Source organism: Lissotriton helveticus, chromosome 6 (assembly GCF_964261635.1).
Source record: "Lissotriton helveticus chromosome 6, aLisHel1.1, whole genome shotgun sequence".
NCBI lineage: Eukaryota > Metazoa > Chordata > Amphibia > Caudata > Salamandridae > Lissotriton > Lissotriton helveticus.
Genome location: NC_136067.1, coordinates 1575444577 through 1575470876, shown reverse-complemented (window position 1 = coordinate 1575470876; position 26300 = coordinate 1575444577). Strand labels below are relative to the sequence as shown.

General features: G+C 43.9%; 2 pseudogenes; both read left to right on the top strand.

Moving 5' to 3' along the window:
* Window positions 1-23285: 23285 nt before the first annotated feature.
* On the top strand, window positions 23286-24182 carry LOC144762790 (putative cation-transporting ATPase 13A4 pseudogene; annotated as a pseudogene).
* Window positions 24183-25303, top strand: LOC144762788 (putative cation-transporting ATPase 13A4; annotated as a pseudogene).
* The last annotated feature ends 997 nt before the right edge of the window (window positions 25304-26300 follow it).

Below are 26300 nucleotides of genomic sequence, written 5' to 3'. Positions count from 1 at the left end.
CGTAGACAGACACGAACCCCATTGAGGTGTGAAGAAAAAACTCTGATAAAGAAAAACATCGGGAACATCCATATGGGTGTCACAAGTGGGATACCAGGTAACAGTGGAAACACATGAATGCTTCAGATTTTTATATAGCGTGCACCTAGCAGAAGAGCAACAGAGTGTGGCATATTATGAGAGGAGAAGTAAAATAATGCAAGATTAAATACATCAAGTGGGGGCTTACATCTTCCTATTACACACATTTACACTAGAATCGTATATATTTAAATTTTAGGCACAGGGAGATGAAGTCATTTTTCAGGACTGCACAATTTTCAGTCAATGTCAAGCTGGATTCAAACTGAGGTCCCCAGATCAACATCTTAGTCACTAGACCACATCTACTTCCTTATTTAATGTAATAAAACATTCACAAAAGGTTAAACATTCAGAATGCAGTTGCAAATTCTTCGAACGTTCAATTCCATCAATCCTTGTGAACACTCATATATTTTTTTGATATTTTTCCATGGCCATGTGGTTGTATTCCTCAGGCTGTCTAGTGAGTAGACCAAATGCAAATTACTGGTGTTTATGTGTTATATATGGCTACCAATTTGATTATGTTGTCTCATACTTAGGGTTGATGTTTATCTTTTCCATATGCACAATGGTTTAAAGTTAATTGCATTCAGAGGATACATAATCGGTAATTGTGTAATCTGGTCCAGTATTGTCATTGAGGGATTCTGGTGATATCTTTGGCTCTGCCATTTATAAATGTAGCTAGAACCCTGAGATGGCAATGCCAATGTGCCCATTATGCATTCATATATTACAGACTGTTTTATTAAAAGTACAGCTAACAGGGGGCATTGACTGGAATTAGTATGTTTAAGTTTTGTTTACCCGTCATGATAAAACAATGGTCAATGGTGAGGTCAGTGGATTTATGCAATTCTGTGGCAAAACATTTCTCACATAATTAAGGATTTACTGAATTTGCCATATGATTTGGCAAATGAATTTAAAAATGTGCAGAATTCACTCCCAAAATTGTTTGGGGCTAAAATGGAGGAAAATCATAATGCCAGACAATGTTCCACCTAATTTACATATTTTACTGCGTAATTTCAATTGTCTTGGTCCTCCACACGGCATAATCCTAGTAGCCTGTATAATGTTAAATCTCTGCACAGAGGTTAAAGAAATATTAATATGACAAAGAATTCTGTATTTCATAGGTAGCCGTGAAATATTTTTAATATTTCACGGTTCCTTGCGATAGTTGGGAATTATATAACTGCTTTTTGTGCAATAAAAACACCAAAATATGTGATATACACATTTTTACTCGAAGATCTAATTATTCCTCAATAATATCCATTGTACCGATCTGTGTGGAGCAGAGATCGTTGCAGGGATGATATTTTTTTACTGTGGTATTTTCTTGTTCCTCAACTTGTGTTCAAATGGCTGATAAATCTTTTTTTTCCAGTTTTTGACCCTTAAATACGTCCTTGAATGGGCTATGTACTGCTGTAGTAGAAATGAGGCAATTTCATCATTTAGAAGTGTTAATCCAGTTCCCATTTTCTTAGCTCTATATTCATTTTCTTTCAAAAATACACACTAACGCCCAAGTAAAACTTGCACTCATTAACTATTTATTTCTTGCCAAATGAATGAAGGTCGGACAAAGATGCACAGATTTAAATGTGAGCCTGCTGCAACCAGTGGCAGCTCCTCTGCTGAAGTGGAGGAGCATCGCTCCGTTGCTCACTGAGTGAGCAATTAAAAAATGGAAAAATAAAAAGATAATAACTTAATGTTAATATCATTTTATTTAAACTACTGACTAAGTTGTTTCATGTGGGGCTGGCCTGTTTAGAGGCTTGGGAGGAGTTGTAAGCATTTCTTCGTCAGCATGACATTATGGCCGGCTGTTTCGGCTGGCCAAAATGTCATGAGCACTCTGCATGTTCTCGACCCAGGCTGCATTACAGCCTGGTGGAGAACATGCCCAGGATCCAATTCCCTGTCCTGGCATCAAATCACAGTGCTCAGAGTAATTACAATGCAGATTGGCTCAGGGGAGCCTGGGTGCTTCCTGCTTTCACAGAAGCCAGGAAGAGGACAGTGAGAATGAAGGAAAGATGGCGGCCTGCCGAATCCAGGTAAGTGGTTTTTTAAAAATATATTTTTAATTCCCTCCCCTTCCGCTCCCCCATCCCCCCCTCATTCTGTAGCAGTCACTACTTTCTGTAACAGATATTCATCATGGGAGGTTATGTCTGCAGCCATGTTGCTGAAAGAGATGAAGCCAAATAAAATTAATTATATTAATGTTATGGTGTGCATCAACAGCATGAGGCGCTTCTGCTGAAATAGATTGAGATAGCCAGAAGGAGGCCTATACAAAGACCCATACTTATGGGAAAGTGTGCCCTCATCCCTGATGCACCCATCTCACTGGGTGCCTTCACCTAAACAGATGCCGCGTGCTCTCTCACAGAAAGATAAAAGGTATAGTTAGCAGTATTGGGTAGTGTGCTGTGACTTTGTTTGTTGAGGGCACTATGATTTGAGGGCACCATGATTGGAGCACCACCTTTTGTTTGTGGTGCCACCAAGCTATACATTAATGATTATTGCACATGCACTGACAGCAGCTCCTGCAGGAAAACCCTCCTACAATACCCATTGAAGTTGAGCTACCCTCACAAGCTTAGATCTTTGCTTCTTCATCCACTCACTTTGGAGCTTTTCCTGCCTCAACCAAACCAGAGAGGTACATATATAAAACAGCACACTTCCTCAGTATGACAAGGGTTTATGTTTGATGTTCAACATGAAACACAATATCAAAGTAGACTCAATCACCTTATACAAACCTAGAACATGGCTGCCAAGTGGATCTGTCATGTGTACAACATCTTCACTCCAAACCAGTGCTGAATTTGTTAAAGAAAGGGTGCTGTTGACCAAAATGTTTCTTTGGAGATTGGCATGAACACCATCAACTACTAGCACCACCACTGTCCAGTGACACCTGAAAAACAGAATTCTGGTGGAGAAGGGAGTCCTGGTCAAGGCAGTCACCTCATCCTACTTCCAGACCCTCAAAGTGCTCACAGAAATCTTCAAATGGTCCCCAAAGCACTCAACATCAGGAAGCTGGAATAGGACAATGAACTCTATGCTTGAATCACCACCAAACTAACTAGAAATCTACAGACCATACAAAGACTCACACCCAGGCTTTCCCCTGTGCTCACATCATTCCACATTTCCAAGACCTCCACTGACTCCCTATTCACATAGCCACGTTCTTCCAACTGCTCACACACACCTACAAAGCCCTGCAGAACCTTGGCTGCACCTACCTTAATAGCTGTAACAACTTCCACACACCTATCAGAAGAGTTTTGGCATGTGGTGATTTGTTCTACAGTTGCACTGCTGATTTCTATTCATCTTGTCTTTTTATCCCCACTCAATGCCATAAACTCTTCCTTTCCAGGGTAGACTTTCTTGTGAATGTATTCTTGATGTACATTGCTTTTATCTTATTTTGGAATGTCCTATTGGTCTATATTTATCGTCAATGCAACTGGGCCAGACAGGAGCACATCTGAAACACCAGTGCACATATGTGCACAGAAAGAGAGATGGATGGATGCTGAGATGGGAGCTGCAACTGCAGTCGCTTTACACCAACTGACCGAGCACCGCAAAATCTAAGTGGCAACGAGGTTGCAAGTGTGCCCACAACAGAGCCTTAACAGAGCGTGCAGGCCATGGAGGCTGGATCTTACAGTTGCTGGAGCCTGCGAATGCCCGCACCCGCCAGCTATGGGGAGGAGGAGGGGAGGAGCACGGCGGAATTGCAGTGCAGCACACTGGACGTCGACTGTGTTGGCTGCTCCACCACTAAGGTTTAGTGCCAGCACACCAAGAGACATCATGGTACTACTGTGGGTGGACTGTGCTGCAGGACAGTAAACTGTTTTTGTGGTGGGAGGACAGAGGATGCGGTTGGGGCTACAGGTGCACTCATGCCCTCTTTAGGATTTCTTACAGGAGAGGTTGTCACTGCTGCAGCTTAGCTACCACTGTACGGAGCCCCTGCAGGGAACCCAAGGCCAGAACACTGACCCCTAAGTCTAGCAGTTAGCCATTTACTGTCTTAAAGAACACCTTCACTTTTCTGCCCTACTCGCCCTGGTACTACTGCGGGTGGAGGTGCAGCAGTACAATTCACTGTATTTGAATCTGGAGATGGGAGGGTGGAGGACGCAGAGGAGGAGTTGCAGGTGTGCTCATTCTCTTCTGAGTACTCCTCTCAGGAAAAAAGAGTACTGCATGCCGAACACTATCTACAGTCCCCCTGCAGGGTGCCCAAGACCAGACCATTGATCCCTAAGTCTGGCAGTCAGCCCTTTACTGCCCTTAAAGACAGCATCCCTTTCTTGCCCTACTGGCCCTGATTTCCAGAGGAACACCCTACAGAAGAGACTACAGTATAGCAAACTGCGGGCAGTTGAAAGCATGGGACCAAGAATTGAGATGAGCCTAAGGATGCTACAAGGAGATGGGGCGCTAAAGAGCATAAGGGCATACAAACAAAGTTGTGAAGACAGCAATAAATAAGCTCCAACTGGTACCTAACAAGGGGTTTAATTTATCATAGTGTAATGACCTTGTCAGCAGTAGGACTGGATACAGCAGTAGGGGGCCTGGTGGAGATCAGGAGATAGGTGGCAAGAAGCACTAAGTTGCAAGCATTGTGTGCTGCACAGAAGCAGTCGGTGTTAGGCCGATGGAGCTTGTGCACACATTGGCACTCGTTTTTCCCCACAACTAGGGATGGGTGAAGAATTCCACTCCACCGACAGAGTTTGCTGAGTTTTGCCCATTCTGTGCAGAGTCCTACAAAACTCTGTGAAGTGAGGTGGAGCGGAGTTTTTTCTCTTGAGTGGCTCACAACCATTAGGTTGGCAAGCCCTTGTGAGAACAAATCGTAGCTAGACCTCCTCCCTTCGAGATTTCTCTAGGCGGGCACTGGCGTCAGGTAACAACTGCTCACGTACAGAAATCTGCCTCCCATGTTGAGAAAGCTGCCGCTCAAATAGAATGTCCACTCGAGAGGCAGAAAGCAGCAGTACCCTTTGGTCCGATGCATAGTGCCGTTCATGTTCATTTTACAGCACAGGCAAACTCCCAGCTCTAAAAATCAGTGCGAGCAGCCATGGCTCGTGGGATTCCACAAAGTGCGGTAGAGTTTTTCTGACAATTTGCTGAGTTCTTCAAAGTAGAACTCCGCTAACTCTGCCCAGTCCTACCCACAACCCCCTTTAAAACCTGCTATTACCTTTTAGTGAGAACAAGGTGAGCTATGAGACCAGAGCCAAATATTGGTGCAACTAAGTTGAAACACCTGCGGCACTAATGAACTCTTTGACAAGTGTCAGGGAAAGCAGAACAACATGGGAATAGGTTGTAAAATAATGCCATTCCCTCCTATAAGGAAAAAGAAAAGTCAAGCCCCGCTGGCAGTAAACAAAAGTCTAAAGAAAAATCTGTGGGGGGGATCCCAGAGGCAAATATCTCCAGTGTATCACATTTTTGAAAAGTGAACAAAAATTCTGCACAAGTTCAACTTCTTAAAGACCCAGTTGGGGCCATGCTCTTTATATCCAAGGACACTGGTGCCCTCCCTGAACCAATTTTAGCAACAATAAATATTAACCACACCTCGGGTGACCAAAATCATAACACTGGGCCTTGTAAGGAGACCAAGGACGTAGCAGCCCAAGCATTTTCTCAGGCCTGATAGAAAATCTGCATTGAAAACCGATAACTGACCTGGAACTACTTTCATTGAAATCATTATCGCCTGAAATTTCCTACAGCTCACAGAATTTGTCAATATTGTTACTGAGGACCATTGGCCAAAAAATAATCGAGGTTAATGTACAAATTACCAAAGAATATAAAACTCTTGAACCCTATTATGCTGAAGTTTAAATGGAACAGCAACAGACAAATTGTAGTGACACTATGAGATCCCCGTAAGCTACTTCCAAAACTGAAGCTGGTACAATGACCAACTTTTCATGCTGTCATAGTCCAACACCTGTGAGAATAGATCAGTGGGCAACTGATGTCTGTTCGCCTAAAAAAAGGAATCTACATCACTAGAGTAGCCCGTGTTTACCTATCAATAGAAATAGCTCTCAAAATGTACAAACTAAAGTGGATACTGAGAATCAAACAGAATCTAAACTTGGAAGTAATAATTCCACTAAAATTAAATGTTACTGCTCACAGAATCACGGTTCACCAAATGCATCATTAATAGAGTGTTGTAAACGGAAGCAGGAGTCAATGTTGAGCAGTAGTAATTCTGTTTATTCGAAGAAGTAAACAGCATAGAAAACCCGACCAGCAGTGCCAGGCTCCCCGCTCTTCCTAACGGTTCTGTGACAGAATGCTCAGCTCACAGGCACGAGAACATGCCGACACGAGCCCAGCGCGAGTCACGAGCTTAAGTGCACAATATAAACATAACACATCTCCTTTCCTTTGACATTATAAAAATGACAGGAAAATAAACAAAAAATGGATACATAGCAATTTGAAAACCATTGCACTCTAACGAAAAATGTCATACAAAATTACTGTGAAAAAAACACAAATGTGGTACTGAAAATCACAATAACGGAAACAGTAAAAATTCATACAGTAACAGTGGCAGAAGTTACTTACAATTCTACCCACTCCTTTCCTAAACACTAAATAAAATCTCTCAAATATGCAGATGACTTTTTCTTGCTTCTCCCTTCACGTCAATAACATGACGAGAACATGATGTTCGTAACTGTGATGTTCATAACTGTGACCCTGGCCTTTTATCTTTTCTGATATAATGCTACCCTCCAGAGGTTCCATGTCTGACCATTTTGTAATCTGACGTAATTACCACACACAGATTTCACCAGAAAAGGTACCCTGAACTGGTTAAACATTCTATCGTTCCCACCAGGTTTGACCTAACTAGTTCACCCTCAGATATATTTGTCCTTGGAAACGTGACAGCGTGGTGGTCCGTTAACAAATCTGGCTTTTGCAGCCATGTAGGAAGTAATTGTGTGCCAGCTAATCTCCCTCTCATAAGCTCAAAGGGTGTTTTCTTCCTGTTTTGGTGTACAGTTGTGCGATATGCCCATAGCATTTCCTTGATCTCCCTCTGGACAGATCGTTTTGAAGCTAAAGCAAGTTGCATAGTGCCCATGACTAATCTATTCACCCTCTCGCATAGGCCATTACTCTGGGGATTGTAAAGTGACGTGCGCAAGTGTTTCAAACCTACTTGAGCAAAATAATTCTCCATCTCTCTGGATGTGAACTGTGTGCCATTATCTGACAAAACAATGGCTGGGATACCCTTTCTCCTGAAAATGTCATTAAGTACCTTTATAGTAGATTGCGCATTAATGCTTTTCATAAATGCAACCTCAACCCATTTTGAAGTTGAGTCAACTAGTACCATCGGACATTTTTCACTCTCCTGAAGTTCATGAAAAGGGCCTATAAAGTCAATACAAACTTTTTTTCAAACCCCTTCTTCAGATACTACCTGTCCGCCAGACAGGGAACTTGCTCCTACTTGAAGCCTTTTCTCTGACTCTCTTCATGGCTCACAACGTTCTACCCAAGACCTAACTTGGGAATCTATACCCGGCCACCAAAAGTTGTCTTTGAGGCGTCTGGCAGTGAGAGTCTGTCCCAAATGACCCTCATGGGCCAGGCCAATATTGTGAGGCCTTAATGATTCTGGTGAAATGTACTTCTCGCCTCTTACTAAGATAAAATCCCCATGCATCGATATCTCATCTTGCAGTTGGATATAAGGTCTAAGATTAGATGGTGCTGTGCTCTGTCTGGAGACCCCCTCCCTACACATCCTAACTAAACTTCCCATAAGCTGATCTTCCTTCATGGCCTGTATCCACTCATCTATGGAACTTGACGTAGAAAGATCCTCCACTCGCAACTACATTCTCAGTTACTAGCTCCTCTGGCTTAACTTTGGTGTCTGGCAGCCTGGATAAACAATCCGCCACACAATTGCACCATCCGGGTACATATTCCACATTGCATGTAAAATCTTGAACACTGACTGCCAATCTAGCCAGTCTGCCTGAGCAATTTTTGATGCCACCAGGAGCCAACACCTTCAACAGAGTTTTGTGGTCAATTCTAAGTGTGAATTGAACACCCCACAGATAAACTCTGAAATATCTTGTTGTCCATGCAGCCGCCAAGGCCTTTCGTTCGATGACAGAGTAATTTCTCTCACTTGTAGTCAATGAACGAGACGCAAAAGCAACTGTGTTTACCTGACTACCACATTTTTGCGTTAAGACGGCCCAATTGCCCATAGAGCTTGCATCCACAGTCAGAAAGGTAGGGAAAGAGTGTACAAAACTTAAAGAAAATTAGCATTTTTCTTGATTAGTTCAAAAGCATCTCTTTGTACTGCTTCCCACGTAAACACTTTCCCTTTTCTCAAGATATCTCTTAGTGGTTCAACCTTCTCTGCAAAGTTTTTCACAAATTTCACATAGTATTCCACCATGCCCATAAACAATCGTCGTTTACCTTTATCAATTGGCTCTGCCACATTGAGTATTGCGCTAACAAGATCTTTTGTAGGTTGGATTCCATTCCCAGTAACATGGTATCCTAGATAGTCTACTTCTTTGACTGAAAAAACACACTTGTCCTTACGCGACGTTAGGCCAGCTTTTGTTAAACATGACAACACTTTATCTAAGATACAATTGTGATCATCAGAGTCTAAGCCGTATATCAAAATGTCATCCTGAAAAAAGACTACACGTTAAATGTTCTTGAGAATATCTATAATAACCCTTTGAAAAGCACTTGCGGCTGAACATAGTCCAAAAGGTAGTCTTTTGAACTGGTAGGTGCCCTCCGGGGTGATAAAAGAAGTGTACTACTTTGAATCTTGGTGGAGTCTGATTTCATGATATGTGCTTCGTAAATCAAGCTTTGAGAACACTTTACCACCACCCAAGCCTAAAATGATCTCATTGATGTTGGACAAAGGAAAATTGCCCATTATTACTGCTTGTTTAAGCTTCTCATATCCACACAGAATCTCAAAGATCCATCCTGTTTCTGTGTGTTAACAACTAGAGATAATCATTGTGTTGCTCCAATGGTTCAATAATATCCTCTTCAAGCATTTGATTTATAATCTTCCTCACTTCATCCCTGGCAGACAAGGGTATCTTACGTGCACTATGTTTGAAAGGTACAGCATTGTTTTTAATTTTAATGACATGTTGGTACCCCAATGCTTCTCCCAACACTGTTTTGAATGCTTTGTAATATTTGCTCAAAATAGTTCCCAAATCGCTAGTATCACCATCAACACACATGACTGGTGGGTCAGCCCGAGGATCTACTCTAATATTTAAATCATTCTGGTGTAACCAGCCTAGAATAGCAGGACCATGAGGTGAGACATACATTTTCCCATGGGTAATTCTTCCTTTGAATGTAATGCATGCTTCAAAATATCCCAACACTCCTATGCTTACCCCTTGATAGCCTTTCAAAATGACATCAGATGTAGTTAACTTATCTGTAGCACAAGAAGTATCATACAACTTCTTAGGAATGATTGAATACAATGAGCCCGTATCTACCATAAGTGATAAAGTTTTCCCATTAACATCAAAATCTGCCTTTGGACGAGATAGAACAATATGATCAGTATTCCCAGGATCATCCTCAGATACAATCATCATGACTTCTGCCTCGTCATCATCAGTTGTGTCACACTCAATCATTGCAACCTTCTTATTAGTACTTGACCTACACATACATGCAAAGTGTCCCTTTCTACCACATTTTAAAGAGTCTTTTGTCAGAGCATAGCAATTTATGGAATCTGCCAAGTGGTAAGGACTGCCGCATCTACTGCACGAGCGTATGTTTTGTTTATACCTACTCGGTGGTGTAGGTTTGGTATATGAGGTGGTACCTTTGTTACTTGCTTTAGTTTTTTAAATTTGTGCATGTTTTGCACGTATGGGGTTTACTGTCTCACTACAGTCAACTTGTACATTTGCAACTTCAGAAGTGTTACCTTTTTGAATAGTTTTCAGCTCTTTCATACACCTATCGCTTTCTTCTGACACTTTTGCATAGTAATAGCCTCCGTAAGGGAAGGGTTCTTGGCAGCCCGTAACTTCTCCTGAGTTTTTTTACTGTAACATTGGACAATCAACTGATCCCTAATCATTTTGTCCTGCATGCTACCAAATTGGCATTTCACAGACAATTCCCTTAACCTGGAAACAACATCATCAATAGATTTGTTTTGTTTCTGTGGCTGAGTATAAAATGTATGCCTTCTCATGACAATATTCTCCTGTTTAGAAAACCTATTATATAATCTGAATAACGCACCTTTATAAACGTCATCAATCTCAACTGGTGGGGTTGGTAAGTATTTAAAAATTCTTTGGCCCTCCTTACCTAATGCTCCTAATAATAATGCCTTCTTCCTAACAGGAGAAAATTTGATGCCATCTAAGGCTACAATATAATTTTCAAATGCCTCACACCAATCTTCCCAATCCATAGCCGGTTCGCCAGGAACAGCCAAAAATGGGAGTGGTGCCTGAATTGCATTATTGACATTCATCTTAAGTGATATTGGGTGAGATGATACACGTTTTATTGTGTGTGTATCACAGTTGTAGCACTCTTGATGATAATGTGTGTGTATCACAGTTGGCAAACATACATCAATGAAGCTGGTTGAAAATTAAAGATGCGCCTGATTAAAGGAGAATAAATAGTTAATTATTCGAGTAGCAATTCTCTTAAAGCATGCAGTACTTCTGTTTGTAGCAACAGCCTTATTCTCTCTCAGGATTTGAATGTCCAGAAAGTGCGCGACAACTCCCTTTAAACACTCATCACTTGCGTGACAATGCCTAGCAACAAACTCTTCCTCTGCAGTTTAATGTCTACTTTCATTAGTGGGGCCCACTACATGAGCGTCGCCGCTGTAAGCAACAAATAGGGAGTATTTCCCTTTTAATTTCCTTCCAAATGCGGTGGAGGCGCTGTTTCATGTTATTTATATCCACTTCGTGGTGGGAAGAGGTTGTTCCTCTATCGGCTGCGCCTACGTAGGGATTGTGCTTCAGTCAGCTGCGCCTATGCATTAATCTTAACCTCCGCACCAAGGTAAGACACTGTTTCTCTCATTTTTTAAAAAGTTTAAACAATGTACCTTCTCCTCACTAGGGTTCACTTCACCTTGTAAGTCGCACGCTGGCGGGTTTTTGTGGGACAGTAGACAGCTTCCTTCTGTTCATCAACGGACTTCTGCATGGAATAATTTCTTCTCGTCTTTAATAGACGGGTGTCGCACCGCATGGACCAAGTCGCCACAAAATGTTGTAAATGGAAGCAGGAGTCAATGTTGAGCAGTAGTAATTCCGTTTATTCGAAGAAGTAAACAGCATAGAAAACCCGCCCAGCAGTGCCAGGCTCCCCACTCTTCCTAACAGCTCTGTGACAGAACGCTCAGCTCACAGGCATGAGAACATGCCGACACGAGCCAAGCGCGAGTCACGAGCTTATGTGCACAATATAAACATAACATAGAGACAGGGGCTATAAGCAACATCCTGTTTAGAACATTACAGTTGACATTAGATGTTTTGTCCCTGCTATCAAATAAAATGAATGTCCAAGTGAACCTGCTCAACATGAAGGCAAACTCAGTTACCGGTATCTACCAGAAGCTGGCTGACTTAAACAATCTAATAATTCAAGCACAAAAACAAGTGGCAGTATCCTACATTGACTGCACTTGTGCACCATTGACTATTAAACTTGCAAAAATTACATACACTATGACCACTTTCATAGAAGACCTAAAAGCTAATCTAGATGTCTCAGGTCTCATAAAGTATTCCTACCCATCAAGAAAAGAAGCCCAAGAACTTAGCAAAATCTTAACACTAAGACTACGATCTTGGAATCAGGGGTTGATAATCAGCCCACAGAGTCAACAGTGAAGGAAGATGAGATTACTGAAGAGGAAACTAACTTACTGGAGAGTCGACCCTGTAACCTATACGCGTCTACTACGAATAAGTCAGAGAACCCAATAACCAAAAAAACTGAAGAAAAACAATGTAAGGCTAGGAACGGGTCAAAAAAAGAGGTTTTAGTCATTCCTTATACAAGCAAAAATGCTGATACCACAATTAACAGCAACTAATAGTCTACGCAGGATCAAAATAAGTTGCAAGGTTTCTTCAAAAAGGAAAAAGTTGCATCCTCTTTTCAACAACAAATCACGGAAAAATTTCCAAATTCGTTCCTTCCTGGAAGAGTATGAATATCCAACCGCAGCACAACCAGCAGCATCTATGGTCCCTGGTTCTCCTTTGGGACAAACTGTCCCAAATGAGTACTACATGGAGGACAGGGGCTCCATCAATAATCTACGGCTAATTGGGGGGAACACCAAGAAGCACTCTCACCTGCTGCATCCACAATGCACCCCTTTTCCAACAAGGAAAGACAAAAACAAATGATTATGAACTTGTACAGGATGACGTCTATACTCTAGCTGCATCTGGCTGTTTGACAAGATCATCAGGCACATCCATGGCCCTCGAACCATCTGGTAAAGGTCAGTGTTAAACCTGATTCAGGTAGTGTGGCCATCCAATTAGGTTCTCCCGATGAGTGCAATCAAACTATTTTTACTCTACAATATCAGTCAAAGGGAAGGCATGATATTCTGAATTGCAGCAATATTTTACAGCTTTTGCGAGTTGTTCCAGCCCTTGTAAAGGTCAAATTTGGAAGACATTGATTAAATCAAATTTCTGCCCCCAATGGATTACAAACGACAAGAGTCTACTTTCATGACCTGGGATTTCATTGGATGAGCCAGGAAAGTCCTCTGTGAAAAAGAGCATTCCTTTAACTAAGAAATAAAAAAAAATGTTTCCCCGCCCAGCACTTAACCCAGATCCGCATGTACCTCTGAAAGAGCCCTCCCGCCACAAAGCTGAAAATAAATTAAGCAAGTAATTTCAATACCGGTGCTTGGGGTGGGTTTCCTTTTTTGGGCCGCCATCTTGGAGTGGGGTGAGTGTTGGTGTAGGCGCCACTATCTGCCTGCGCTTCAGTGCGCAGGAGCCAGCGAGGGAACACCTACTTAAGGCGAGTCCCATTGTGTCCTCACCCTGACAAGGTAGAGTACTGCTGCTGTAGCGCTTAGCGCGCTTTTCCTGATATCTGTATTTTAAAAGCCTTTATCTTATTTGCTTTGGTCTTAGTTCCTTATCCCCTGGTTTTAATTCCCCCTCACCTGCATTATAATCGTGATATCACCGCCGCTTGGGCGGGTCCGGTGCTTGGGGTGGGTTTACTTTTTTGGGCCGCCATCTTGGAGTGGGGTGAGTGTTGGTGTAGGTGCCACTATCTGCCTGCGCCTCAGTGCGCAGGAGCCAGCGAGGGAACACCTACTTAAGGCTTGTCCCATTGTGTCCTCACCCTGACAAGGTAGCGTACTGCGGCTGTAGCGCTTAGCGCGCTTTTCCTGATATCTGTATTTTAAAAGCCTTTATCTTATTTGCTTTGGTCTTAGTTCCTTATCCCCTGGTTTTAATTCCCCCTCACCTGCATTATAATCGTGATATCACCGCCGCTTGGGCGGGTCCGGTGCTTGGGGTGGGTTTCCTTTTTTGGGCCACCATCTTGGAGTGGGGTGAGTGTTGGTGTAGGCGCCACTATCTGCCTGCGCTTCAGTGCGCAGGAGCCAGCGAGGGAACACCTACTTAAAGCTCCTCCCCTAGCGCAGCGGCATCGCGCAGCGGGCGTGCCTTCGCGTGGCCGGAGTCGTGCCAGAGTCGTGCCAGAGTCGTGCCAGAGTCGTGCCAGAGTCCTGCCCGTCTGCGCCCGTCCGCGCTAGGACGTGTAGGACGTGGCAGGACCCTGGCCCTTACCGCTGGACGATCCGTGGTAAATAATGCTGTGTTACACGAGGGACATGCTGCTGGCCATTGGCCAACGATACGGGACCTGTAAGGCATCGCCGGTCGGTCCGCTGTCTGGCCCCCACTCGTGTGCTTGCGGGACGCTGGATCTCCCCCCCCTTTAACATGGGGGAGCAATGACTCTGCCACTCCGGTTGACAGTGCTAGACCATCTTTCAGCATTTGGAACCTGAATGTCAGGTCGATGATCAAACATCATCAAGACATCTTCGACCTGATAGGTAAGGAGTCGCCGGATGTTTTCTGTCTGACGGAAACCTGGCTGCAAGACGCTGACACGGCCGTTATTAACTTGGCCTTCCCGCCCGAGTACTCGGTGTTCACTCTTAACCGAGCCTCTAGAGGTGGGGAAATAGCGCTTGCGGTTAAGTCCTGCTACCCGTGCGTTTGGCAAGGGCAAAAAATCACTGGCTGTGAAAGCGCGATGTTTAAGATCGCTATTACGCCTAACTTCGCTTTCTCGGGCCTTTTGATTTATCGCCCCCCTGGTAGTGAAGTGGCCTTTAGGAAGGCCCTCCCAGAGGCCATTAGCACCTTGGCAGCAGGTTGCTCCAATTTTTCCATCCTCGGCGACCTAAACCTTCACTATGACAACATGTCTAGTCCAGCGGTATATAGCTCTGTTGCTGATCTTGAGGCTCTCCAACTTGTTCAGTTGGTATCGCAGCCAACTCATGTAGGTGGCCACACCCTAGATCCTTTTTTCACCAATCTAGCGGAAGTTAGTATTTCCATTCCATCTCCGCTGGCTTGGACCGATCACTACTTGGTATGCATCCAGTGCCCCCTGTATGAGCCGCAACACAAACCCATGGTGCGTTCTATTCCTAGACGGCACTGGAATAAACTGAAACTCGATGACTTTTTCCATCTTTTGTCTACCGACCCGCTAGGTCTAAATGAGACTGTGGATGTGGGCTATGATCGTTTTTGTGAGTGGGTTACTAGGGCTCTTGACTCCCTTATTCCAATCGTTTCTTGTAAATGTGGGGCAAGGGACCCAAGCCCGTGGTACGATGATTCGTTGAGGGCGCTTAAAAGCACCTGTAGGCGCGCTGAGCGGGAATGGCGCAAAACTTATACCAGCGACAAAAAAGTTTTGTATATGGCCACTGTAAAACTCTACCATCGTGCAGTTTGCAGAACCCGCGCGGCTTTCTACGCCTTGCAATTTCGCACCAGCACTAACCCTTCCAAAACCATTTTTAAGGCCCTGAAAGACCTCACTGCTAAAAAGGTGGCTGCGACTCATCAGAGTTCTATCGAACACTGTGAAACCTTGGCGGACTTCTTTTTGGAAAAGGTTCTCACCATCTATAGAGCCTTTCCCTCGGTTGTACCTTCTGCCGAGAGACCTCTCAAGCCCTTAGCTCTGGATGTTTTACATTCCTTCCCGAGCTTAACATCAGAAAGTTTCAGTAAACTGGCCCAGCAGGAGAAGTCAGGGTCACCGGCTGACCCCGTACGGCCAGCCTTGTTTAAAGATCTGGCATCCCACGGGCTCTCGCCGGTTTGTTCTCTGATTAACGCGTCATTAACATCTGGCGTAGTCCCACTGAAGTGGAAACAGGCAGTAGTCAGGCCTATTCTTAAGAAACCATCTTTGGACGTCGGCAAGCCCGAGAACTACCGTCCAATTTCACCGCTTCCGTGGCCTGCCAAAGTAGCGGAGGCGCATGTCAACTCTGTCCTCTCAGACCATCTCCTTCAGGCAAACATCTTAGATAGAACGCAGAATGGATTTCGGGCTGGGCATAGCATGGAGACTGCCCTACTGTATATGGTGGAGCATTTACGCTCCGTGCTAGATGCGGGGCAAACGGCGGCGCTGGTACTATTAGACCTGAGCGCTGCCTTTGATACCGTGTCCCACCCTATCCTTCTGCTTCGTCTGGAGGAAGCTGGTGTTACTGGCCTTGCTCTCCAGTGGTTCCGTTCTTTTCTTGCCAACCGCTCCTTTTGCGTGACCGTCCCGCCTTATCAGTCCAAATTCCATCCTTTGGACCTGGGAGTCCCCCAGGGCTCCTCGCTGAGTCCCACGTTATTCAACCTATACGTGAGACCGCTGGCTGAGGTGGTCAGGCATTGGGGTATGACCATGGTGTCATACGCTGATGACACCCAGTTAGCGGTTACGATCAGCGGGGACGCGGATGTGGATGCCCCCAGATTCCAGAATGGGCTTCGGGCGGTCGCCAGCTGGATGACTTCCAACTGTCTCCAGCTGAACGCAAGTAAGACGGAGGTTATGATCTTTGGCAAACAAACGGATCTCTGGGGAGACAGGTGGTGGCCGTCGGATCTGGGTCCTACGCCAACTCCGGTTGCTGAGCTAAAAAACCTTGGGGTATGGCTTGACCCTACTCTCACCTTTGTCTGCCATACCAAGCGCACGGCGGCCTGCTGCTTTGGCATTTTGCGTGGACTACGGCCTGTGCTAAAAAAATTTGATGCCACCACCAGGCAACTTGTGATCCAAGCAACTGTGATCTCGAGGCTTGATTACGCCAGTTCCCTTCTAGCGGGATTAAATCAATCGGAAATTTCCCGCCTGCAGCGCATTCAGAATGCCGCAGCGAGAGCTGTTGTGGGATTACCCAGATTTTGCCCTACTGCTAACACCCTGCGTACGCTGCATTGGCTTCCAATTGCGCAGAGGATCCTGTTCAAGGTCCTCTGTGTAGCCTACAAAATTCTCAAGGGATCCCCTGCTACGATCCTTTCCAATCTACTGGCCCGCTATGTTCCGGTCCGGGCTTTAAGATCTTCCGACCTAGAACTGGCGGTTGTCCCCCGCTTTAAACGTAGCAGGGCATGCGGACGCAGTGTTGTGGAACTCCCTTCCCCCGGCGATTCGCGCCCTCAGGGACTTGCTCTCTTTCCGTCGAGCAGTAAAAACTTTCTTGTTTCCTTAAATTTTCCCCCGTTCTGTTCTGTCCAGTTGTGTTGTGTTGCTACCTTGTCGGGCGCCAGGACGCTCCTTTGCTGGAGCATCTGTGCGCCAAATAAATGAACCTAACATAACATACTTAAAAATCTGGTAAATGGCACCTCTTTCCTCTGCTGCACACTCTCAGTTAGGAACACACAGTGCAATCTAACTTAATTTAGGTTGGTTTGCAGAAGATTTACATTGAGGCTGACATGCCTGACAATCTAATATACAGCCTTCACAGTCAACTGCTTCCATTCATCTAAAGGATCATTTGAAATTATGCTCATGGAACATAAATGTTGTGCGCTCTTAAAGTTGAAATGTTGATTTGAAACCCTTACTAGGGACTTCAATATCGCTCTTCTACAGGAAACATGGGCAACACAGATGTTTTATTTGGATGGATTTGTGGTCTACTACAGTCCAGCTGTAAAAATTAAGAATTATGTGTGCCCTCGAGGCTGCGTGGCAACTTTCATAGCTGCAGGTCTAAAAATGAAAAGTGAGCATGTGCCTTAGAAGACAACAGTAATATTCCAGATGTAAAAATGAAGAATTGGCACAAGACCTAAAGGAGTTCTCTCATATTAATAAATATCCATTCAGATTCAGAAGCAAGAAAATTGTTGTCTATAAAACTGATAAATATGCTGCTAGAGGTATCACAAGACACAATGTCCATGGAAATTATAGTATCCGGTGATTTCAATATGAATTTGTTCTGGCCATTCTCCCAAGAGGAAAACCTACTACAACAGGATCACCTATGTACAAGTTATAATCAGCACATTTGCCCTGATAGCAATGGCCCAAGAAACATCAGGGCATTGATTTTTGTAAAAGACCTAGAAGCCTTGGTCCTAAGAGTAGTGACCAGTAGGCAGCAAGAAGACTCTCTCCTGCATGGACATATCAAGCCACTGGCTCACATTCAAGAATCAACTTTACAATATTACCCGTGCCTAACTTTCACCATATCTCATCATTGATTTAACCCCTTGGTCGCGGCAGTAATTCCGCCACGGCGCTGGGGGGGGGGGCGCGTGGCGCCGCCATGCCCATGACGGAACCACTCCGTCACGAGCCATCATGACCCCGCCAGCTCATCAGAACGGCCGCGCAGGCGTGGAATTCCTGCAGCGTGGGCGGGGCGGCCGCGCCGTGACAGAACCACTCCGTCACCAACACATCGCGTCCGTGGCTCGTGACGGAGTGGTTCTGTCACGAGCACGGAAGGGGTTAAGATCAAAAGAACAAGAGAAAGCAATCATGGGCAACAGATTATTGACATTAATGTCAAATGCACGTTCCGGCAATAGGTAAACACCCTGCTGGGTGAGATAGTGACAACCAGCTTCAGGAAGTTGTGCTGGACTGAAAGTAAAATAGATTCTATTGGGACAACTGCTGTCAGCCCTGCAAAACACTATTTCTCAACTGGCTCTCAAAACCCAATAGTTCAGAAATGGTATTGGACCCTTTTAGGATCCTGAGACTAGCTTGGAGACAGCCAAGGAACATCGAGCTTCAAGTGAAACTGAAATCTATAAATAAACCTTTCCGGAAACAGTAAACAGAAAAACTCAAGTAATTTCTGGAGAATGGTTAACAACCTGAGCAGGGTCTCAACAGTGGTCACAACCTCAACTCTAAAAGAAACATGCTAGGCTGCTTATTTATCCAAATATTACAATCAACACTGGGTAGCCATAGCACCTGCTGTACAAAAAAAATGGGTAGCAAATCCTAAACTGAGCAGACAGACCTCAATGACCAAGAGCTTAACTTGTCTGTGGAGGACATTAGTAAACTATCACCTTAAGCAAACAAGACGTGGCACCAGGAGCAGACGGAATTCCACAAGCTTGGTATAAGGTTACCCTGTCTTTTTGGGCAGAATGCTTATATGTAGTTTTCAACAGGGCACTCGAACTACAAGCCATTCTCGACTCATGGAGGGGTTCCACAATAGCATCTTTTTTAAAGGTGGTGATTGGTATTGACCAGAAAGCTATCGCTTCATCACCTTTTAAAACTCTTTGCAGACCTTCTCTTAGGAGAACACTCATGTTGGGTGGAAGAAACCAATTGATTCCTATAAACCAATTGGGATACGTCCAAGAACATGAGACGGGGACAAATATACTAGTGCTCATGGTGCCTATTGATGAATACAAGCTAAACAAACAACCAATTTACCTATACTTTGTGGACTTTCAGTCAGCGTCTGAAGAAGAATGCGCCCTAGCACTATAATTGTTTAACTTATTTCTGGCTGATTTGACTCAAGCACAGGACAAAGCAATTGCATATCCTCCTAAGCTGGTAGATAAGGATATATCGAGCCTCCTCTATGCAGATGAAGTGATCCTTTTAAGTATAATTTAATTCGGCTTACTGTGACTTATTGATAAAATATCGCTTTATTCAATAGTCAATAGCATGATGATTAATGAATAGAAACTAAGATCATCGAAGTGAGCAATAATTACAGAAAAAGCATAGACGGTACATTCAAGACCAACAATTGGAACAAGTCAAACCATACAGATAAATGGGAGTACTATTTGATGACAGGGGCTCCTTTCAGCAGTATAAGTATGACCTGCAGAGGAAGGGAAACACACTACTACTCGCATTTCATTAGATGGTCCAAGCTATCTACCACTGCTAAAAGTAATATCTCTAAAACTATTACAGAGTTTTGCCTATGGAAGAGAGGCACTGCATGGCAGAGACACTACGGGGCAGATTTACAAACCCCTTGCGCCACTTTTGCGTCGCTTTTCCAATGGTCAAAGTGGCGCAAGAGTGGTGCAAGGGGCTTGTAAATCTGCCCCTTCAAGTTTATTCAAGACTCTCTACAAGACAATTAGATCGCTCTTTCATCTCCCCTGCAATGTTTCACTGGCCCGGATAAGGCTAGAGTTTGGTCTAATGAATCAAACTTTTGCTCGGAAAGGAGCGTATATTAAAGCATAGAAAAGAATAAAGTTAAATGGATCAAATCAAATATGTCACGCTCTCTGGCAAGATTTACAAATAAACGCAGACAACCTATCATGGCATTGCTGAAAAGCAGTGATTGATGATCTGGCAGTTAGCCCATTATGGGACAGGCCCTTGCCTCTAGAGTCTTTTAAAATAACTATCAAAGGTTTGATGAAAAAAACCTCACTGTAAAAAGAGAGTGAAATGCATACACACAGATCTCATGCTGCCCTATTTAGAGACAGGATGGGCGAGACATCTAAAAGACGATTTCATCAGGTTGCAGTTTGGTGTTCTCCCTGGTCGTACCTATTCGATGCCATGAATCTAAGAATTACAAAGTATGCGCTGCAGACTGTGCAAAATACGGGAGGAAAACATTATTCACCTGGTCTGTATCTGCCTAGCACTACTGAAAGAAAGGAAGAAGCTGCTAAAACACCCTTCAATCAGCATGGAGTTCATACATGTCTGCAAGCTGTAATTGCATGCTTTAAAGTCATGAGATACCCCTCTGAACTGCAGTTATACAAAAGTTCCTAAAACTGGTGCTGAAAGACTGGAAACTCATGAGATTATCTTGACTTAAATCTGTTGCTATGAATTTACTCTGTAGTTAAAGATTGTCATAGTTAATATCAAGGCCACTACTCTGAAGGGTTCTGAATGCTTACAAGATGTTTCATAATTATGTATTGCTGCTTTTTTGCTTGTCTAGTACTATTTGCTACTTTTGATCATAGGCAATGCACTTTAAAGAAAATTATTATTAGGAATTTTGATGGTGTTTATATATCTGATGTTTTATACAAATTGTATGTATTTGTTTTAATTTGCAAAAGCTCAGTTTGCAGAGCGCAGGATGTTAATATTTTAACCAATTTAACAGTAAAATGATTACTACCCCCTTGTGAGGAAATTTAGAAAGAGTAGGGACAATCAAGCTGAGACGAGGGCACAGTGTTAAGGAAGGAGAAAAAGACGAAATGCAAGTGGAGGTGTAGAAGAAATTAAAGGGAAGAAGAGGCAGAGGCATGTGGGGAGAGAGACTATCGGGACATAGGGCATGATGAACAGTGCTGAGGTCCAGGTGATGACCTCTGGGCAATGCAATTAAAATTAAAATGCACTGTAGAACATTGAAAGGAAAGAGTGGCCTAAGCAGAAAACAAAAGTTATAGAGAAAACCTGAAATTTCAACTCTTGTCTCCCAACAGCAAGCTTGGGCTTTAAAATCCATGCTGCAGGTGGAATTGAAAACAGGGGAGTCACTTGAACCATGTCTCAGAAGCAGACGTGTTAACCCATGAGACTACACTTACTGCTTTGTAGTTGGCATAGGGTAGTAGGAGACAGGGTGGGCACCAAGAAAACTAGGTCAGCTTGAGGGTCAAGATCCCACAGCTGCGCAGACAGTGTGTAATTAAATTGATCCATTGAAATGTATGTATTGGATTTGTAGCAGGCAACCTTCTCCCTTTAGCTCAAGGTTTAACAACCACCAACTGCCAGTCACAGAGATGGTAAGAATGATCAAGAGGTAGAACACATGAGTACAGATGGCCCTGGGCAACACCATGCTGCTGCAGCAGAAATCTTTGATGGGAGAAGTACCAGGTGCTGTCCATCAACAGTATATAAATGATGCCAGCAAGGGACTTTATTTAAAGTAATCTCTTCCCAGTTTAAGATTCTATCTTGAAATGATCATTAAATCTTATCTGAACAATCAGAAACTGCAACAAATGATCTGTAAATTAATTACAAAAACAAGGTATACAACCAACTTAAATGCTTGAACACCCAGATTATGAGATGAGAAAGACACGGAGTAATAGATCTTTTGATAAAAATATTTTAGTTTATATATTGCTTTTTAAGAATCAAAAGGGTACAGATGAACAACTTATAGTAGAAATACAGTACTAAACAAATTAAATAAAGAATTGTACAATCAAACTATAATTCACTTGCAAAAAAGTTCAATCCTCAATTAGTCAAAAAGATGACATCTATTCCTTTACAGTAAGATAATCATCAATGAAAGTTAATCATAAATCAGGAGAAGGACTGTATCGTCGACGTTTCGGTCTTCGGTTGAATTAATCCTCTAGACCTTCCTCAGGACAGTAAAGTAAATAAACAGTTGTGACCCTTTGCAATAGAGTCCAAGTGTGACTTCACAGGTATTCACCTACAGAGATATGTCTTTCTATGGTGGTCCTTGATGATTCTGTTTGTTCAAAAATTGCCACGCTATTTTAAGGCTGTTCGTGCTATTCAGTCGTCACGCCGTGTGAGGCTTAGTCTGATTAAGTCTTCAGATTTTCAGGACAGTGATCTCCAGCATATGATGTCAGGATTCACAATAAGCGGCATCCAGAATGTCCATATTGCCAAGATGATCACAGTGATCACTTATATTCACTTCAGGCCTAGTAAGTTTTGAGAGTCATGACCTGGTATGTGTGCAGTCTGAGCTGTGTTCTAACTTTTCCATTTTTGATTTAACCTGTATTATCTGTGTGTTATGAAAGGAATGCTAGTTTACAAATACTACCATGTAGTAATGGTGGATGACGGATCAGTCCTCCTCATGTGTCTATGCGTGAGGGAGTGCTTGGAGGGTGACTCCGTGCCTCCGAGTCAGTGTATCTGCAGAAGTCTGTGTTTGCAGCCACCTGCTCCTCTGAGCAGCTCCCCGAACCCCATCAGGCAGGGGGTACAGATCAAGGGGGGTCTAGCAGAGATAGGCCAGAAGAGCAATAACGGATCGATAACCAATGAAGGTGAGGAGAATGAGATGGAGATCTTTGGGTTAAGAACCAGTGTCGGCTGAATTGCCCTGTGCGTTGTGGGGTACATCCTCTCCAGGAGAGTCCTTTTCCTGCTATTCTACTGAAAGTCAGAGTGGAGCATATGGACAAACAGTACCCCCTGCTGTCCCAAGAAATCCAATGTCGTCTTACTAAGAACAACAGACTAACTAAACAATAACACTCGAAGTGGATGCACTTAAAAAAGTTCAGAGATCTGCTGAGCAGTGATCACCCAGATGAGAAGGCCATGGTAAATCGAGCAATCAGGAAGTCAGACCTGAAAGTTAAATACATCCGGGTACAGAAAATCGGGTACATTTGAGACAACAGCTGGGAACGATTTGAGAAAATTGGGGCTCTGGCGGAGTGGCATTCCTGTGCAGACATACTTTCCAAGTATGGGGGCTCATATTGAAGTCTATCTTCAGTATGAGCCCCCATTGTATCAACATGTGCGGGTAGCTGACACTCATCTGCTTTGACAAGCCTGGCACTCTGACAGACGACAGGCTGGATCTTTTGGGGATTGTTCCTTCAGGTGGAGACAGTTTTCAGAACATGTTCTGAATCCCCCTTGGGTCCTCTCTATCCTGGGGACCATTCTTCTGGTCCATGGTGAGCTGTCACTCCCTGATCTTCCTGGATGGCTGACTGCAGGGGATCCTCTGGACCTGAGGATGTTTGTACCCACCGGCGATGTAATAGAAGATGGTGGGGCATGGAGTGGTAGGGATGGTGCTTTGTCACACTGCATGGTCATCAGGGAGGAACCCTCTGCCCAAGTTAAAGCACCAGAGGGCATCACTGTTGTGTTTTAGTACCCATTCTCCTCCTCCACACTTCAGAGGATGACAAACACAGGTTATTGGTGAGTGTGAGTGTTCTGTTTACATGAAGGGAGCTCCAGAGATGGACAGTTTATGTAGACTCGAACCAGTCCCATCTACCTTTACATGCTTAAGCCATACACATTTCAAAGTTTCAGAGTAATGAGCCTGGCGTATAAGGCAATGGAAGTTGGCAGTCATGATGAATTTGATAGCATGCCAAGGAGAAAGGAGACTTATAACTCCTTGGTTTATTGATCTTGGAAAACCGGCTGAAACCAGAGACCCAGCCTGTCCTGAAGGAGCTGAGGGCTGCCAACCTGCAGTCTGCAATGATCATGGGAGACAACATTCGGACTGCTACTACATTGCAAAGAAATCAGGCATGATTCTGAAGTGCATCCAGGCAATTCTTGTTGAAGCCCGTGCCCCAGAAGGATCTACCTGGGCGTTAGTTTCCTGGCAACCCAACGAATATACTGAGCAGTAAGTAGATGAGGACACAGATGCTCTGAAAATGGCTCATGCTGGGATTTCTTTATCGGACCAGGAAGCATCAGTAGCGGCACCTTCAATTCAGAAATCGCCAGCATTAATGTTGTCCCTGATCTTATAAAGGAAGGAAGAGCAGTGCCTGTGACATCATTTTGCATATTTAAATTCATGTACCTCTTCCACATTATTGAATACATTGATGGACTTCTTTTGTTCTGGCGTCGTAACCTCATTGGCAGTAACCAGTGACTTGTGCATGACTTTGCAATCATGTTTGTCATCTTTCTAACAATGACCTCCACTTCTCCTTGGCCAGAGTTGGCCCCATACAGACCCCTGGCACTGCTCTTCTCTCCATCCTTGTTCTTCTCCATGATTTTCAACATTCTTTGGGGTATTGCTTCTCACACGTATGCCTTCCTCATGGTGCAGGAACAGCCCTGGTACAGCCCAGATGATGCCTGTAGTGCATGGTATCCAGGAAACACGATGGCTAACATCAACCAGACAGAGTGGGACCGTGAGTGCAGCGGGAAGAGCAACACAGAAACCTATGCCAGCGCAAAGTTGTATCTACTAAAATCCAGCCACTTGGTGATCAACGCCTTTGTGTTCACCAAAGGGAAGCCCTTCTGCTTGCTCTTGTACCACAACTACTTCTTTGTAACCGTGCTGGCGCTTGAGGTCACCATGACTGTCTTCTTTATTTTTTCGGACATTCCTGGCCTCCAAAGAGCACTGGAGCTCACCTGTCTCCCAGTGCTGTGGTGGGTGCTTGTTGTGTTGTCTTTTGTGGAGAATCTGATCCTCAACAACCGGAAGCTCTGTCAGTGGCTGATGAGGGTTTTCAGGGTGAAGCTGGACAGTAACTACAAAAAGATGCGCGTTGCTTTGCGAGCCAATCCTGAATGTCCCCCGGTGAAGAGAGACCAGTATGCAGACCCCAGCAGGAAGGACATCAACTGCAACATGGAGAGCCACAACAACCCTGCCTTTGACAACAATGAACCAACCAAAGCCCATGGCTGGAACCACCACTCAACAACCAAAGCCCAAGGCTGGAACCACCACCCAACTAAAGACACACAGTGTAGGAGTGTGCTGCCTGCATTTTAACACACTCTGCACGAAGGACATTTTTCTTTGCTTTGGTGACTGTTTAAGGAGTAAACAACAAATGTGATGCAGCAATGCAGACATTTGCACAAACAGAGTATAGTTTGCCCTGCTCATGCATATTAGATAAAATTTGAGGTGCCTCTAAAAATTGGCACCTTAATGGAAATGCCAAAAACAGTTCCTGCATGGCATAGACTGAAGCATCCAATAACGTGCAGGAACTGGGGTGCATGTACACAGGGGGGCACATGCTGCATGCACCCCAGGGTGCAGATGCAAACGGGGCCCAATATGATCCCCTTTGTTTCCTCTCCACCAGGGTTTTCATGGAGGAAGAACTACCATGATTACCATGGTGAAGAGGCTGCGGTTGGGCAATGGCGGTCCAACCACCCTAATCGTAATAGGGTGTCAGGAGATCCCTGTGCCCCCACAAGACTGATAATTGAGCCATTTATGTCTGCAAATGGAGGTGGTGAAAATTGCAACAGAGGATGGCCAATAACATCTACCTACAAGCTAGGAACTTGACTCTAACACCACATCTTGCTAGGGGGGGGGTGGTTTTATATTTGTTTCAGGGTTAAAGTTCGTTTTTGAACTTTAACTTTTTTTCAAAATGTAGAAATATTAAATGGACTGATTTGTTGGTACTCTTGATGGACATTTTAGTTTGAACCAGCCCTATTGAATTGAGTCTTGCTCCCTTGACATTTCCTGGTGTGTTGTTATTATCTGCCCACCCTCCCTCCAAGATTGCATTCCCCTTTTGAAACAAGAAATCATTTTGTTTAATTGTGCCCATTCCTAAACCCAGTTTATCATTTTTTTCCAATCATTACTTGTTTAAAAAAACACAATTAATTGTTTAAAACATATTAATTTTCTTTCTCTTTTTTTATGCAGATTAATGCATTGTATGTCATACAGAAGACATGTTTAGTTATATTTAAGCTCCTTCCAAAAGCATAATGCCATTTTTTTTAAATGTAGA